At 49.2% G+C, this 16,306-nt stretch overlaps 1 protein-coding gene across 2 annotated transcripts in view; it reads right to left on the reverse strand.

Moving 5' to 3' along the window:
• Nucleotides 1-5,110: 5,110 nt before the first annotated feature.
• TNPO3 (transportin 3) overlaps nt 5,111-16,306 on the reverse strand; it is a 55,063-nt gene continuing 43,867 nt past the window's right edge. For both annotated transcript variants that reach the window (XM_040413501.1, XM_040413500.1), the window contains exon 23: nt 5,111-5,778. The gene's annotated coding sequence lies outside the window, so the exon portion shown is untranslated. The remainder of the gene's footprint in view (nt 5,779-16,306) is intronic.

A 16,306-nucleotide genomic window follows, 5' to 3' on the forward strand; every position in this document is an offset into this window, starting at 1 on the left:
ACAAGTGTCACAGTGGACTGTCCCTTTCCTATGATTTTGTATATATCTGGTCAATGTGCTTCTTTTATTGGTCAAAGTTGTATTACATAGTGTAAGTTGTATTACATAGTGGGGGATGTAGTGATGTTCTTCACATCTCCCTGGTACCAGAGATGAGGTATGCTGATGACCTCTGTACCCTCATAAAATGTTAGGTTTGGGATTTCAATGGTCTGGCCCTTGCTTCAAAGCATTCCTCTCCATGGGTGGTAGTTAAACCTGGCCCCTGCTAGTGACAGTACAGACAGGGAAGGGGCGGATGTGTTTTCTGGATTTCTCTTGAGACTTGGGGTTGGACTATCTGTAATTTTACCTGTAACTTCATGTGTGACCTCCAAAAAACTGCTCACTAGTGACAACTCCTATTGCCTGTACCCATCATTGTCGGTCACAAACCGATTTTGTGACTGTGGTTGGCAGCAGTGGGATTGAGGTACTGAGCAGGATGAGGACACAAGAACTTGAGGAGCTAACAGTTAGCACCCTGAGGAAGTGGTGCAGGAGTCATGGGATTGTTCCAGGGGGAAAGAAGTCTGAACTTATTGATCTCCTGATACTACTTCTGGTCCAAGAACAAGTTGTCGCCTCAGAATCCTCATCCACACTTGTCAGAGCGACATGTCCACATCAATCAGTCTCCATTGAAGAGCCAGATGCAGACCTTGTGGAGGAACTGCTTAACCGAAGGATGAAAAAGCCAGAGGATGAAGCTGATGAAACTTGTCTATGAGGAGGTGTCACTAAGGGACAAAGCCAATAGAGTCAAGCACCAGGGGATCAATGGAGATCTTGGCTCTAGGTACATTATCAAGTTGTCTGCTGCATTCCCCACCTTTCAGGATGGCAAGGAGGACATTGATGCATATCTGGAAACCTTTCAGATTATGTGTAAGTCTCACCGTATTGCAGAACAGGACGGGACACATTTACTGGCTGTGAAAATTACAGGTAGGGCAAATTCCCCCTTTCAGGGGAACAGCAGTTGGACTATGTTGAGGTTAAGGGGGCATTGTTAGCACTTTATGCCATCACCCCTGAATATTATAGACAGTTTTCGTATTCGACTAAAAGGGACCCATGACACCTATTTGGAGTTTAGCCATAAGCTGTCCCATGCCCTGGACCAGTGGCTGTGAGGCAGAGACTTTTGAGGACCTCCACCAGCTATTTCTGAAGGAGAAATTCTTGGAAAGGTGTCCAAGTAGAGACTAGGGAAACCCAAACATTGGACGAGGCAGCCTGCTTTACAAATCAGAGAAGCTCGGCACCAACTACCATAACACCAGCCAAGTCAAATGACCGTACCACCCTTGGGAACTCCTCCCAACTTCAACAGGCTTCCCGTAAATATGCAATGGCTTCTGCTGGTACAAGGACCTGTTATAAATGTGACTCCCTAGGGCAAGGATGCCCAACTCCCACATTGCCCTGCTGTAGACAGATAATTTTAGGCTGTCCAGGCATGCTGGGAGTTGTAGTTTTGCAACAGCTGGAGGTTGGGCATACCTGCTCTAGGGCATCTCTGCTCTAGGGCATCTGAAAGCAACTTGCAGAGAGGCCACCTCTGGTTCCACCTATCACAAGAGCTCCGGTGTTACATCCAATTGCTTCAGTCAGGAAGGGATGGGCAGCTGGACATCCCATGGACTACAGACCATGAGAGACTGAGTATGTGTTGATGCAAATCCACTGGACTGACACCGAAAAGAGGAGAAATTACAATGTTCCGGTACATGTGACTGGACAACCAGCTGAAGGCTTCATGGACTCTGGAGCCTTCATCACTCTGGTAATCCCAGGATAGATAGCAAGAATTCTGTTGGCTGGAGAAGAGACGTGAAATGCCAGTTGCCCAGGTGACTCTGGACTTGGGGGAAGGGGGGGGGGGGAGAGAGACCCATCAACCACACTGTAGGAATAATTGACAATCTACCTGCAGACATACTGATTGATGTTGGGGACATCTACTGCAGCATTACCAGAAGACAGGCACGGCTCACACAAGGGTGTCCATCAGGACACAATGGCAGCCAGAGGAGCCGCTGAACAAGCCTTCAAAGACCACAATCCCATTATACATGGCCGCAGAACAAATGTGAACATTGCTTATACTGGAGCTCAGCCCAGGACCCTCTAAAGCTGGTTTACCCATCAGGGTACAGCAGTTACACCAAGCCTTCATCCAGAGACCTATTGGGCTAACACCACCATATATCTATCCACCATCCCTCGTGCAGCCACGTGCTCATCCCTGCCCAACTACATCCATATATTGACTATAATGCTGCCCCACAGGCCTATGCCAATTACACCACAGCAGCCTAAGGACAGTATCCTTGGGCAGCCTTGCCTGCAACTGGCTATATAGCGCCACCACAAGGGCCTTTCACAGCAATGCAAATGCAGAGGGACTACAGACTAATCAATTGTAGATACCTCCAGAGGTCCGCTATCTGATGGGAGGGGAGGGGAGGGAAGGGGAGTCACCATAGACTGTCATTTTCTTTTATTAATCAGTGTGAGGTGTATTACTTAGTTGAAATACTGTACAGAGCAAGGGCTCTGTACAGTATTAGAATGTATTGGCTACGATGAGCCAAAGTTATTACTTCGCAAAGTCTCATGAGACTTCAGGTAATAACTTCAAAAATTTATTTCTACTGTTAAAAACTTTTTTCCCCGAACTCGGGTTTGGTTCCAAGGTACCACATGGAACCAAACCCAAGTTCGGGAAACAATTTTTTAATAGTAGAAATTCATTTTTGAAGTTATTACCCGAAGTCTCATAATAACTTCGGCTCATCTAAGCCAATACATTCTAACACTGTATGAAGCGCTTGCCCAGTACAGTATTCTAACTAAGTTTTATGCGAGTCTATTCACTCATCCCTAGTAGTGATGTTCTTCATATCTCCCTGAGATAAGGTATGCCGATGACCTCTGTAACCGTCAAAAAATGTTAGGTTTGGGAACTCTCCAATTCTACAGGGGTCTAGCTGCGCTTCAAAGCATTCCTCTACGTGGGGTAGTGAAACCCAGCCCCTGCTAGTAATAGTACAGACAGGGAAGGGGCGGATGTGTTTTCTGGATCTCTCTGAGACTAGGGGTAGTAGTCATATGTTGAGAAGTATGAGAACAAGCTGAGGTGTTCTCTCCTCCTGGATTTGCTTCAATATGGGAACTTGGGGTATCTGTAACTTTACCTGCAACTTCATGTGTGACCTCCATTACACTGGTGACAATTTCTAATGCTTAGTGGCTATCTTTGTCGGTCACAAGCAGATGGCACCAATAGCCCAAAAATGGTGCTTGTGGCCAGGGGGACCCTGGGGAATGCTAAGGGGGCCTGGGAGCAAGGCATAGACCACAGGCAGGTTTAGGCTGCCAGTACAGCAACCCCACACCACAGTGGAAACATGCAGCAATCCTGGGGGAAAGTCGTCCCACGCTCCCACCATGACATGAAGTCACCACACAGACAGAGGCTAGCCTTCCAAACCCTAGGGGGAAGAGACCACTGAAGACAGATGCGCCCTCTGAGGAGAGGAGCATCTCCCACATCAAATGCTGCAGTGGACCACAATTGAACAGCCCTCCTGATGTCCATGAGGGAAAGCAGATCCCCCAGAAAAAGTCTGGGAAGCCAGAAAAAAGGGGGATGAAGTGCTGCTTAGCACTGCCAAAAGCTGGGAACTAGATTAGATGAGACGGCTGAAAAGGACGCACCCCTCTCGTGCTGATTCTGTGGGGTGCTGAGAGGAGGGGACATCTATCAAAAAAGGTATGGCTGAAGGAGAAGGTGGTGGGCGGGGGTCTGTAGCAACGACCACTTAGGGAAAAATTGTTCCATATAGAGCCACTGGGGAATAAGCACTAACAGCGTGGCCTTGTCCCGTTAGAAGCTGGGGACTAAAGTAGAAAATGAGGCAGAGAAACAAGGGGGGGGGGGGGCAATGGAGGGTGAGGGGAGGAAGGCTAGGAAGACCCTAACCAAGAGGGAAAGAGAGAAGGGGGAAAACATACAATTCAGCGTCTTCAGGCATTGGCATCGCTCCCAGCAGTGTGCATGTGCCAGCTAATGGCATTCTACTAGGGATAGCTGGCACTGGGCCCGGCAGTGAACTGCACACGCGAGGGATCTCTGTCACTCAGTGACGCAGGGAATATAAGGCGAACCAGACGAGGGGTTAGGGAGGAGTTATGCACGCAGAAGGCAGAGCGGCCTGGACACTTACTGCCCGCTCCTGGGCACTTGCGAGCCCTTATTTGCATATCATTAAAACTGTGTTTTTGAGGTTTATGAACATCAAGAAAAGAACAAAGGTACCATTTAAATCATGTTTATTTGTGCTACAGCAGCACAAAAAGTGATATTTTGGTGACAGTCTCCCTTTAACAAGAGAAACTGTCAGAAGCTTTATTCAACCTGATGTACTTGTATTTTATGGATGCACGTCTTCGGTTAACCTTTGACCTACGTAATATGCAAATAAAAATCGACAAAGGAGGACAGTTTACAGACGAAGAATGGACTGATCTATATATTGTGACTGTATACAGATCTCAATATAATAATGTGGGACAACAACCTTTACTTCCGCAAAGGTTTTTATCATTCATCTCGGACCTGATCCCATTTTTTACTTTAAATTAAGGGGTCATACCCACATAGGTATTTTTTTTCCGTGCTCGTTCCATTTTTTGCGGCAGAACCATTCACTTCAATGGAGACGCAAAAAAAAAAAAAAAAAAGGAAATGACTGAGCATTCCGTGTTCGTATCTCCGTTCCACAAAAAATACCACTTGTTCTATTATTGACGGCATTACGGACATGGATAGGACTGGTCTATTAAGCAAAATGCAGAATGCACACGGGCAGTATCCATGTTTTGCGGATCCCAAACACACCGGATGAGCCCGAAGGGTGGGATTATCCAGCCCTCGTCCTAGGCCAATGTGTTGAGCCTGGTGACATGCCTTGTTGGGTTTGTTCCATCACTAGGCTATGGTGACCTTGATATCATATGAGAAACAAAGAAAACCACAAATATTATACCACACAAGCTAAAGTTCATTTTGTAAGTTTTATTTGCACTTTTTCTTTTCACAGAAAGTTTAGCTGCATATTTTTGTTTGCATTCACGCAAATTTCATTTCCGCCAACTGATGATCTCGTCTGACGGCTTGCTTCTTTTTTTTTTTTTTTTTAAATCCGTTTCATTTTTTTTTGTATTTTCTTGTGTTTAATTTTATTTTAAAACAAGTCCATCAAGGAAAGCTCTAGACCCTCCTAACCCCACCTTCTTCTCCCCTCCCCCAATCCATCCCATAATGCATACGTGGCACTTGGGCACACAACATTGCCTGGAGGACCCCTTCACCCCTCAAACATGAGGACAATGTGGCACTGTGGGGGATTGGGGCAGCGGTACACTTCTGGCACGGTTTGCTCATTGAGGTTCTTACTACCGTGGAACATTCTTATAGAAACCACAGCGCTACAGGGAACATTTGCCTCTGACCAGAAGTGAAAGGGTTTTACTTTTATATTTCCCAGTTCTTTACATTATCTTCAGCACACGTTACATAGGGACGCCATCCACAAAGCTTACGGGTCTGTCTTTCCTCTTGCTTTGCGTCCCCCATTTGGCATCACACACTATGGGGTATAGAAGCCAATCCACAATGGTTCTCTGTTCCGAAGGTGCCGTCTTAGTGGCCTGGGTAACCTGACTTCACTGAGAAGAAGCAAGAAAGGAACATCATGATGCATCAAGAACAGGCTACTAAATATCCGTCTGCCATCTTTATAAGGCCGCTTTCAGACAAGCGAGTGTCACGCATTGTACTTGAAGCGCACCTCCCGTCCTGAACTTCCAGCACTGCTGGGGTCATATAGCATTATACTGAGTTATGATGCTATGTAACCCTTAGAGGTCTGGAATGTATTGTATAACACTGACAGCGTTATGTCAGTGTCATCTAATACATTCCAGAACTGTAAGGGTTACATAGCATCATAAATCAATATAATGCTATGCGACCCCGTAAAGTGCTGGAAGTTTAGGATGGGAGCTGTCTGATACTCACGCTGCGAGTCCACAGTATGCAACTCGCTCGTCTGAAAGGGGCCTAAAGAAAAGAAAAACCCGAATCCATATGTTAATTAGGTTTTAAGTGCAATGAGGGTGGGCCCGAGCCACTTAGCACTCTAGCTCCTCTGCTGGCCACTCCCCCTTCAAGCTGACCAACAAGGCCTAGCTTCTGAATGGCATATGTCAATCAACTGGAAGAGGGCATGGCCAGCAAAAGATCTGGAGTTAGACAAACAAGTTTTAGTCCATAGGTCCAATGCAATTATAAAACAATGATGTTAACGTGATCTGCGGCCTGCATGTCTTTTCTATACTAAAGAACATATTCTGCACTATGAGAGATTGCCTTCATATGAACCTTCAAATCCCTGCTGAATTTAATCAGCATCTTATCCAAAATGGCTGGTAATCAATACCCGGATCTGCCCTGTAGCAGCTGACTGCTTATGCAACCTCACATTTACTGCCATTAGCCCAGGAAATGGACAAAAACCGTTAACTCATTGACTTCTGCGTAAAACTTCCTTAAGGCTCAATGGCATAAACAGTAAGAATATTAACCCCTTAGTGACCACTAATACGCCTTTTTACTGACGTAAACAAAGGGGGTTTTAGCTAAACAGCTTGTTTTAACCCCTCAAGGCAGGAGGGTTTTTTTTTTATTTTCTTTTTCGTTTTGCACTCCCTGCCTTTCCCAGAGCCATAACTTTTTTAACTATTTAATATTGCATATCATGTAGTGGGAAGCGGGAAATAAATTCCAAATGGGGTGAAATTGCCCCAAAAAAAAATATGACTTTTTATTAAATTTTTTGTAGAAAATGAAGCGACCAAAAATGGCGAATCGGCCATTTGAACGCTTTTTCCCCATTTTGCCGTATGGGGAATATATTTTTATACTATGGGCGTTTTTGCACATTCTGACACCCATGATGTGTATTTTTTTTTTTTTTTTTAAGTTCTTTTATTTTGGGAAAAGGGGGTTGATTAGAATTTTTATGTTTTTTCTTTTTAATTTTATTTTTAAAACTTTTTCCAACACTTTTTTATAGTTCCCATAGAGAACTCTAAACAACCAATAATCTGATATCTATTATCATAGACTCCAATGCAGTTGCATTGAAGTCTATGATGATTTCACTACTTTCCTATGGAGTCCCATTACAGGCAAGGGCTCCATAGGAAATACATGTTCTTCTAAAAAAAATTAGCATATTGTGATAAAGTTCATTATTTTCTGTAATGTACTGATAAACATTAGACTTTCATATATTTTAGATTCATTACACACAACTGAAGTAGTTCAAGCCTTTTTCTTGTTTTAATATTGATGATTTTGGCATACAGCTCATGAAAACCCAAAATTCCTATCTAAAAAAATTAGCATATCATGAAAAGGTTCTCTAAACGACCTATTAACCTAATCATCTGAATCAACTAATTAACTCTAAACACCTGCAAAAGATTCCTGAGGCTTTTAAAAACTCCCAGCCTGGTTCATTACTCAAAACCGCAAACATGGGTAAGACTGCCGACCTGAAGGCCATCATTGACACCCTCAAGCAAGAGGGTAAGAGACAGAAAGAAATTTCTGAACGAATAGGCTGTTCCCAGAGTGCTGTATCAAGGCACCTCAGTCGGAAGTCTGTGGGAAGGAAAAAGTGTGGCAGAAAACGCTGCACAACGAGAAGAGGTGACCGGACCCTGAGGAAGATTGTGGAGAAGGACCGATTCCAGACCTTGGGGGACCTGCGGAAGCAGTGGACTGAGTCTGACGTAGAAACATCCAGAGCCACCGTGTACAGGAAATGGGCTACAGGTGCCGCATTCCCTAAGTCAAGCCATGCTGATTGCCTCCATGCCACGCCGCATTGAAGCAGTCATTTCTGCAAAAGGATTCCCAACCAAGTATTGAGTGCATAACTGAACTTAATTATTTGAAGGTTGACTTTTTTTGTATTAAAAACACTTTTCTTTTATTGGTCGGATGAAATATGCTAATTTTTTGAGATAGGAATTTGGGGTTTTCATGAGCTGTATGCCAAAATCATCAATATTAAAACAAGAAAAGGCTTGAACTACTTCAGTTGTGTGTAATGAATCTAAAATATATGAAAGTCTAATGTTCATCAGTACATTACAGAAAATAATGAACTTTATCACAATATGCTAATTTTTTTAGAAGAACCTGTACTATGCAGCAGCCTAGTGTCATTCATAAAGATAGGGGCTGCTGCATACACGCACCAGCTCCTCCAATCGCTACACGGGGGTGCTGGAGCGCAACCGAAAGTGCGCACTTTCGGTTTTAGCGCTCTCAGATGCCGTGGTCAGGATTGGCCACGGCATCTGAAGGGTTAAATGTCCGCGATCAGCATTACTGCCCGGTTGCGGTCATTAGCCGCAGGTGTCTGCTAGAAAAGTAGGCGGCCACCCGCAGCGGGCAGGAGCCGGCGCCATCTTTAAACACTCACCCATCGCCGTACATGTACAGCGCTGGACGTGAAAGGGTTAATCATTACATGTACTTAAAATGGTGCAATAAAAACTATAAACTTGTCCTGCAAAAAAATAAGACCTCATACAAGTACAATGACGAAAAAACAAAAAAGTTATAGCTCTTGGAATGCAATTTTTGAAAAATGTGTGTGGTCACTAAGGGGTTAACCACTCACGAGAATAAATTGTGATGTAACACAGACAGATCGCTTTAACATTGGGTATTCTGGCCACTGTCACCGTTTTCCTACAAACATTCATCACTAGAGATTAGCAAATTTTATATTTTGAAATTCGTTCACGCTTTGTTTGGTGGTAAAAGCAGAATTGCGTTATGGATTCCATTACCACGGACCATAACGCAATACCGTCATAATGGAAGTCTATGGGCTGCAAAACGGATCTGTCCCGTTTCCGTTATGCAGGGGAGTCCTCTCCTGCATAACGGAAACTGGACGGAACTGTTACGCAAGCCATAGACTTCCATTATGACGAAATGGATAACGGAATGCTTCTAAAGGCATTCTGTCATAGAATTGCATTATGGTCCATGGTAACAGAATCCATAATGCAATTCTGCTTTTACCACCAAACAAAGCGTGAATGAATTTCATAACCTGAAAATTGCTCATCTCTATTAATCACTTATCCACTGGATATATGACGGATGCAATTTGCAGTCCCCAATGCACGGGCAACATCCATGCGGATTCCGCAGACAGATCAAGAACCATTCAACTTCAATGGGTCCGTCCACACCGCAAAAAAGTAGTGCACGTAATACTTTTTTGTGGTGCGGAGGCAAGGACAGAAACTCCACGGAAGAGCTCCGTAGTGCCTCCGTTCCGCACCAACCTTCCGAATTGCAGACCCATTCAAGTGAATGGGTCTGCATCAGTGATGCGGGGTGCACATGGTTGGTGCACACATATTGCAGACCCGCTGTTTGCAGGCTGCAATACGGGCACGGCCGGGCAATGGCCGTGTGCATGGGCCCCAATGGTGCTGCCATTTGCAAAGTTGGAAAAAAAATATCCAGGCTTCAGTTCTTGTGGAAGACAGGTGGTGCTGAGTCACGGAGGTACAAATTCTCTTTAGGCTGGGTGTACATGGCATGGATTGGCCATAGACATTATAGGAAATTTCCCAGTGGGCCCATGCTCAGGGGGTCGCCCAAGTCATCCTTTCTGCTGCTGGCTGGGTACATAATGAGCTCAGTGTTAACTAGCGCGGCGAGAATCAGGTACTTATGTATCTAGCACATGCCCTCCCGATTCCACTGCTGTGGCCCGCGTCTCACCTCCTCAGCCCCTGCTCTGTATCTGAATCGGAGACAACTAGAGGACAGAAAAGAGCCACTATTGATAACCACAACAGAGGGGCTGCTTTTGGGACAATATATTGTGCTGTCCGGTGGTATACGGTTCTCCTGCGACAGTATTTTGTGCAATGGTATTCGCCACCCCGCCTACTTCTGTTGCCCCGCCTTCTGTCAATTTTGACCCACCTACAACATAGGGCCTCTTTTAGCTTCTTTTTTTTTTCCAGTCTGCCCCTGGGCAATGCCATTGTTCTACCAAAGGACTTCTGTGCGTCACTGTAGCTTCACAACATAATGAAAGTTGCTGTGACCAGAGAATTGCAAGAAATCCAGCAGTGTTGTATTCTTTGCAACTGTCCAGTCACAGCAATTTGTGGGTCACAACACGACTCCATTCACTTGCATTACTTGTAAAGCAAAGCAATCTATGGTTGCAGTGACCATAGTCGTCGTGTAGCCCCAGCCTTAAAGGGGTATTCTCATCACAGACAATGGGGGCATATCACTAGGACATGCCCCTACCTCTGGGACCCGCACCTATGCTGAGAACAGAGCTGGGAAAGTGATGGCTGGAGGACCACCGCCAAGCGGTCTCCCCATACAAGTGAATGGGAGCGCACCACGCTAGCTCAGCCACTGCTCCCATTCATTTCTATGGGGCCGACTGCATATGCGCCCTTCACCACCTTTCCAGAGGTGGGACCCGCACCTATCAGACGATGGGGGCATATCCTAGCAATATGCCCCTGTTGTCTATGATGGGAAAATTAGATTTTTGTATAACTTACCAGTAAAATCTCTTTCTCGCTCTTCCTTGGGGGACACAGGAAACCTTGGATATAGCTCAACTCCCAAGGAGGCGTGACACTAAGTGAAAACTGTTAAGCCCCTCCTCCAGCAGCTATACCCTCAGCCCGGAGAGAGAGACTACCAGTTGCGTGTCCAAGTAGTTAAAGAAAGACAATGACCAACCATACAAAACCAAACAAGTCAACTACCCGACAGGGGCAACTAAACCATAACAGTAAACCAGATAATGGGTGGGTGCTGTGTCCCCCAAGGAAGAGCGAGAGAGAGATTTTACTGGTAAGTTATATAAAAATCTCATTTTCTCGCCCAATTCCTTGGGGGACACAGGAAACCTTGGGACGTTCAAGAGCAGTCCAAGAAGGGAGGGACTACAGCCCAAGGCGAAAACCACCGGAGGTATCAAGAGACCGCCGCCTACAAGACCAGGCGGCCCAAAGCAGCATCCGCCGATGCATAGGTGTTCACCCTGTAGAACTTGGTGAAGGTGTGCAAGGAAGACCAGGTGGCCGCCTTACACAGTTGTTCAGCCGAAACCCGATGCCTCTGAGCCCAAGAAGCACCAACCGCTCTGGTAGAGTGAGCGGTAACACCAAAAGGCGTCTCCTTGCCCTTAGCGCAGTAAGCCTCGACAATAGCCATCTTGATGAAGCGGGCAATAGACACCCTGGACGCCGCCAACCCCTTGCGCGGACCTTCCGGAACCACAAAGAGAATCCGTGCGCCAAAAGGGTCCGGTGACTTCCAGGTAAATCTTCAGGGCCCTAACCACATTCGGGCGGCGAGGCCAATCCGGGGCTATGAGAACCGTAGGCACGCCCTCTTCCCGTGGCAGAAGAGGGAGAAGCGGAAACACGTACAGGAGGGAAAATTCCGTCCATGGAAGAACGTCGGCGCCATACGCCCTCGGGTCCTTGGACCTGGACAGGAAGGTGGGGAGCTTGTGGTTGAACCTGGAGGCCATGAGGTCCACATCCGGACAACCCCAACGGAGGCAAATGGACTCGAACACGTCGGGATGCAGAGACCACTCGCCCGGGTCTATCGTCGTCAGACTGAGGAAGTCCGCCGCCCAGTTGTCCACCCGCGGAATGTAAATGGCCGACAGGGCCGGAACATGAGTTTCCACCCAATGGAGGATGTGAGACACCTCCCGCATAGCCGCTGAAATGCGAGTGCCCCCTTGATGATTTATATACGCCGTGGCGTTGCCCGACTGGACCCGAACGGGATGACCCCGAAGTAGAGGAGTCCAATGCCGGAGCGATAGGAGAATCGCCCTCAGTTCCAGAATGTTTATCGGCAGTTTGGACTCCGATGGAGACCAAGTGCCCTGGACGGACCGGGGAGGAAACCCCCCCCCCCCCCCCCCCAACCCTGCAGACTGGCATCGGTGGTAATCACCAACCAAGTCATTGGCAGAAAGGATTTTCCAAGAAGGGGGGTCCGTAACCACCAGAAGAGGGAGGTCCGAGCATGGGGAGGAAGGGGGAAGGGCCGGTCCAGACTCTCCGGAGACTTGTCCCAGGCAGACAGAATTGCCATCTGGAAGGTGTGGGAGTGATATTGCGCGAAAGGAATCGCTTCGAAACAGGACACCATCTGTCCCAATACTCGCATGCTGGACCGGAAGGACGGACGGCGGTGGAGAAGCAGGGTCCGAACCGAATGGTGAATGAGCTGACGCTTTTCCGGTGGGAGCCGAACCTCCGCCGCTTCTGTATCTAGTAACATCCCCAGAAAGAAGAGTTGTCTGGATGGGGTAAGCGAGGACTTGTGAAGGTTGATAATCCAACCGAACCGCTCCAAGGTTTGCAGCGTGAGGTTCACGCTGGTGGACGTCTGGGAACAGGAGGGTGCCTTGATGAGCAGATCGTCCAAGTAGGGAAGTAGAAAAACACCCCTGGAGCAGAGCAAGGCCAGGACAGGGGTAAGGATCTTGGTGAACACCCGAGGAGCCGTCGCCAGGCCGAAGGGGAGGGCGACAAATTGATAATGGTCGTTCCCCACCGCAAAGTGAAGGAAACGCTGGTGACACTGAGCGATCGGGACGTGGAGGTAAGCGTCCAAGATGTCGATAGACGACAGAAAGTCCCCTCTCTCCAGAGAGGCCACCACGGATCTGAGGGACTCATCCTGAACCGCCGAAGACAGAGGAAACGGTTTAACCACTTGAGGTCCAATATTGGTCTTATCGAACCTTCTTTTTTGGGGACCCCTTGAATCGGTCCCTTAGAGGAACGAGAGTGATCACTCCTTTTTCCAGAAGGGTGCAAATGGCTTCGGAGAAGTCGGCCGCACACTGGGGGTCCCTTGGGACACGGGAGCGAAAAAAAGCGAACCGGAGGGAGGGACGCAAATTCGATTTTGTATCCGGAAGATACAACATCGAGAGCCCAGGCGTCGGAGACGTGCGCCTGCCGGATGTCCCTGAACAGGAGTAGTCGTCCCCCCACCCAGGTGGGTGGGGGCACACCTTGAGGCGGGGGTCTGCTTGGCCGTGGGACGGCAAGCAGGCATTTACGCCTATGCTGGGAAGAGTTGGATGACTGACCGGACGCGGATCGGCGGCCCTGCGAGAGGGCCTAAAGTGAGAGAAACCAGGACGGCCTCGAATGGCGCTCTTGGTCCTAGGCTGGGGAAGATGGGAGCTCTTCCCCCCGTGGCTTCAGAAATGATTTCGTCCAGGCGGGTCCCGAATAAGCGGGAGCCCGCGAAGGGAAGGCCAGCAAGTGACTATTTGGAAGCGGAATCCGCCGTCCAAACCTTTAGCCAAAGTTCTCTTCTATCTGAAACGGCCAGAGCAGAGGAACGGGCCATAAGGGCACCTGCATCAAGTGAGGCCTCACAAATTAATTTTCCTGCCTGAACAATGAGTTGGGCTAGGGCACGGAGGTCCTGAACGGAGACGTCTGAATCAAGTTCCTGATCCAGTTGGGAAGCCCATTCCGAAATAGCTTTCCCGGCCCAGGCGGAGGCAAAGACCGGCCTGAGAGCTAAACCGGAGGCGGCAAATATGGCCTTTGTAAGGGATTCCATGCGTCGGTCCTCAGCAGACTGAAGAGAGGAGCCGTCCGCCACAGGAATGACCGTGCTTTTTGACAAGCGGGCCACAGAAGGGTCAACCTTAGGTGGAGACGCCCAAGTGGAGATGCAATCCGCCGGGAAGGGATAACAGATATCTAACTTCTTAGGGGGGTAAAACGGGCATCAGGGCGAGACCAGGCCTTAGAGACTACCGACGAAAAATCTTCATGGAGAGGAAATACTGAGGACACCTGCTTTGGGTGGAGAAAGGACACACCGGCCTTGTCAGAGCTGGGAGGGTCATCATGAATTTTAAAGGTGTCACGAATGTTGGTAATGAGATGACCTACAGCAGAGGCCAGCTTGGACGGTAAAGCAGAGTCCATATCCCAATCCAAATCCACGAATTCTCCCTCTGAGGGCATGTCCTGTGTAGAGGAGGGGTCCGACTGAGACCGTACCCTTGGAGGTGACAGGGATGCATCCGAGTATGATACGCACTCCGCCCTGGACCGCTTCTGGGAGTGCCGGGCCCTGGAGGCGTCGCTGGGAGCAAGGGACCCAGACGGGTCGGCCGAAGTAGCGGACCCGGAGGGTACGGCAGGGGGTGTATCAGACAGCGTGACCGGCTGTGCATTCGCAAGGCGGCCCACGACATTAGTGAGGCTTTCCACGGCCTGAGAAAGGGATTTTGCCCATTCAGGAGGATCCAAGAGGACAAGGGGCGGCACAGCAAGTAGCGGACCCTGAATTGGGACCTGGCATGCAGAGCAATGCGGGTCTGATTGCCCCCGTGGAAGGGGGTGCATTACAGGCGTGATACCGGGGCCCAGAGGCCCCTGAGGGATCTGACATGTTGGCTAGGATGTATGGCCGTCCAAGCTAGGGGCTGCTGGCACTAGGAAGGGGTTAGCAGTCCTACCAGACCGACGACCTCAGGGGCTGGAGCAAACAGCAAACCGCAGGCAGCAGACACCGGAGCGGGAGCACAAACTCTCCCCAGTTAGGAACGGCAGCAGAGACTTCTGAGAGAGCGGGAGGCGGGATAAGAGGGGAGCGGGAAGCGAAGACCCGCCCCCCCGTCATTCGTTCGCGTGCGCGATTTGAATAAAGATAAGGCCGGAAGTGACGGCCTGTGACACAGTAATGGCGCGATTAATTCCAACGCCGTACACCTAAAGGACGGGGGCGGTAAGCGGTGTACCCAGTCTCCCAAGTGTGCGGCCGCAAGAGGTTCCGGCCGTACAAGCGCAAGAGCGATGCCGCGATCTGTGTGCGGCCGTCGTGCTGCCGGCCGGCAGTGAAGGGGTGCCGGCGTGTTCTGAGTGCCGCTGCTGCAAATGCCTGCAGCGATTGAGGGCTTCATCAAGGGGCACTATCCCCCCCTGCTCCAGTGCTCTTCCCCTCTATGTGCGTTCGTCCCCCCTGTATAGCGCCCCCCCCCCCCCCCCCTTCAGGGAGAGGGGACCCTATGTAGTCCCAGAAAAACATCTGCCTCCAGTGTCAGGTCATGGGTGCAGGAGGGGGGCGGAAGGAGGGGGGGGGGGGGGAAGCAGGGCTGGGACAGCCACTCTCACCATCCTGATGTCTTCACCCTCTGTCCATTCCAGCAGGGTCGCCCCTTCAGCTCCTGGCACCGCAGTGGCAGGGAGCTGGAGAGGGGCTTGATGAGTGGGCGACCCTTACGCTGGCAGGATGCAGGGGAGCTGGGCTGCCCTGGTCCTCCTTGTCTTCTGTGGGGGAGGAAGCAGTGCGGGTGACCGTCACTGGTGCAGCTCGACCCCGGGAGAAACAGAGAGGTCCAGGCGTCTCTGTTGTCCCTGTGGAAAAAAAAATAAAAAATAAAATGGAGAAAAAACAGCCCTGCAGAGCAGGGAGTGTCTTGCCTCCTTGGACACTAAGCAAAAAACTGGTAGTTTCTCTCTCCGGGCTGAGGGTAAAGCTGCTGGAGGAGGGGCTTAAAACGGTTTTCACTTAGTGTCACGCCTCCTAGGGAGTTGAGCTATACCCAAGGTTTCCTGTGTCCCCCAAGGAATTGGGCGAGAAAACCCCTTTAAGCGAGGCAATGTAAAATGTAGCTCCCATGGGGTAAACTAGTAAACAGGCCTCAGTTTAGGTTTATAGCAGGCAGTTGTAGAAAAGCTGAACCACCTGTTAAAGGGGTTGTCCGGGTTCAGAGCTGAACCCGAACATACCTCCATTTTCACCCAGGCAGCCCCCCTGACTTGAGCATCGGAGCAGTTCATACTCCGATGCTCTCCTTTGCCCTGCACGAAGAGTTCCGGTGACAAACCGGGCTCTACATGGGGCTGCCAGGAAGCCCGGTGCAGTCACCGGCACTGATGCGCAGGCTTTAGCGCTGCCTTAGCCAGTAAAACGGCTAGGGCAGTGCTAAAGCACACCCATCAGAGCCGGTGACGTCACCGAACACAGTGCCGGACGGAAGCCTCCGCCCGTCAGTGTGTTATTGTAAATAAAAGAACCCTTGCCCTGCGCGATCTAGAAACTGCTCCGATG

Source organism: Bufo bufo, chromosome 1, assembly GCF_905171765.1.
Source record: "Bufo bufo chromosome 1, aBufBuf1.1, whole genome shotgun sequence".
Taxonomy (NCBI): Eukaryota; Metazoa; Chordata; class Amphibia; order Anura; family Bufonidae; genus Bufo; species Bufo bufo.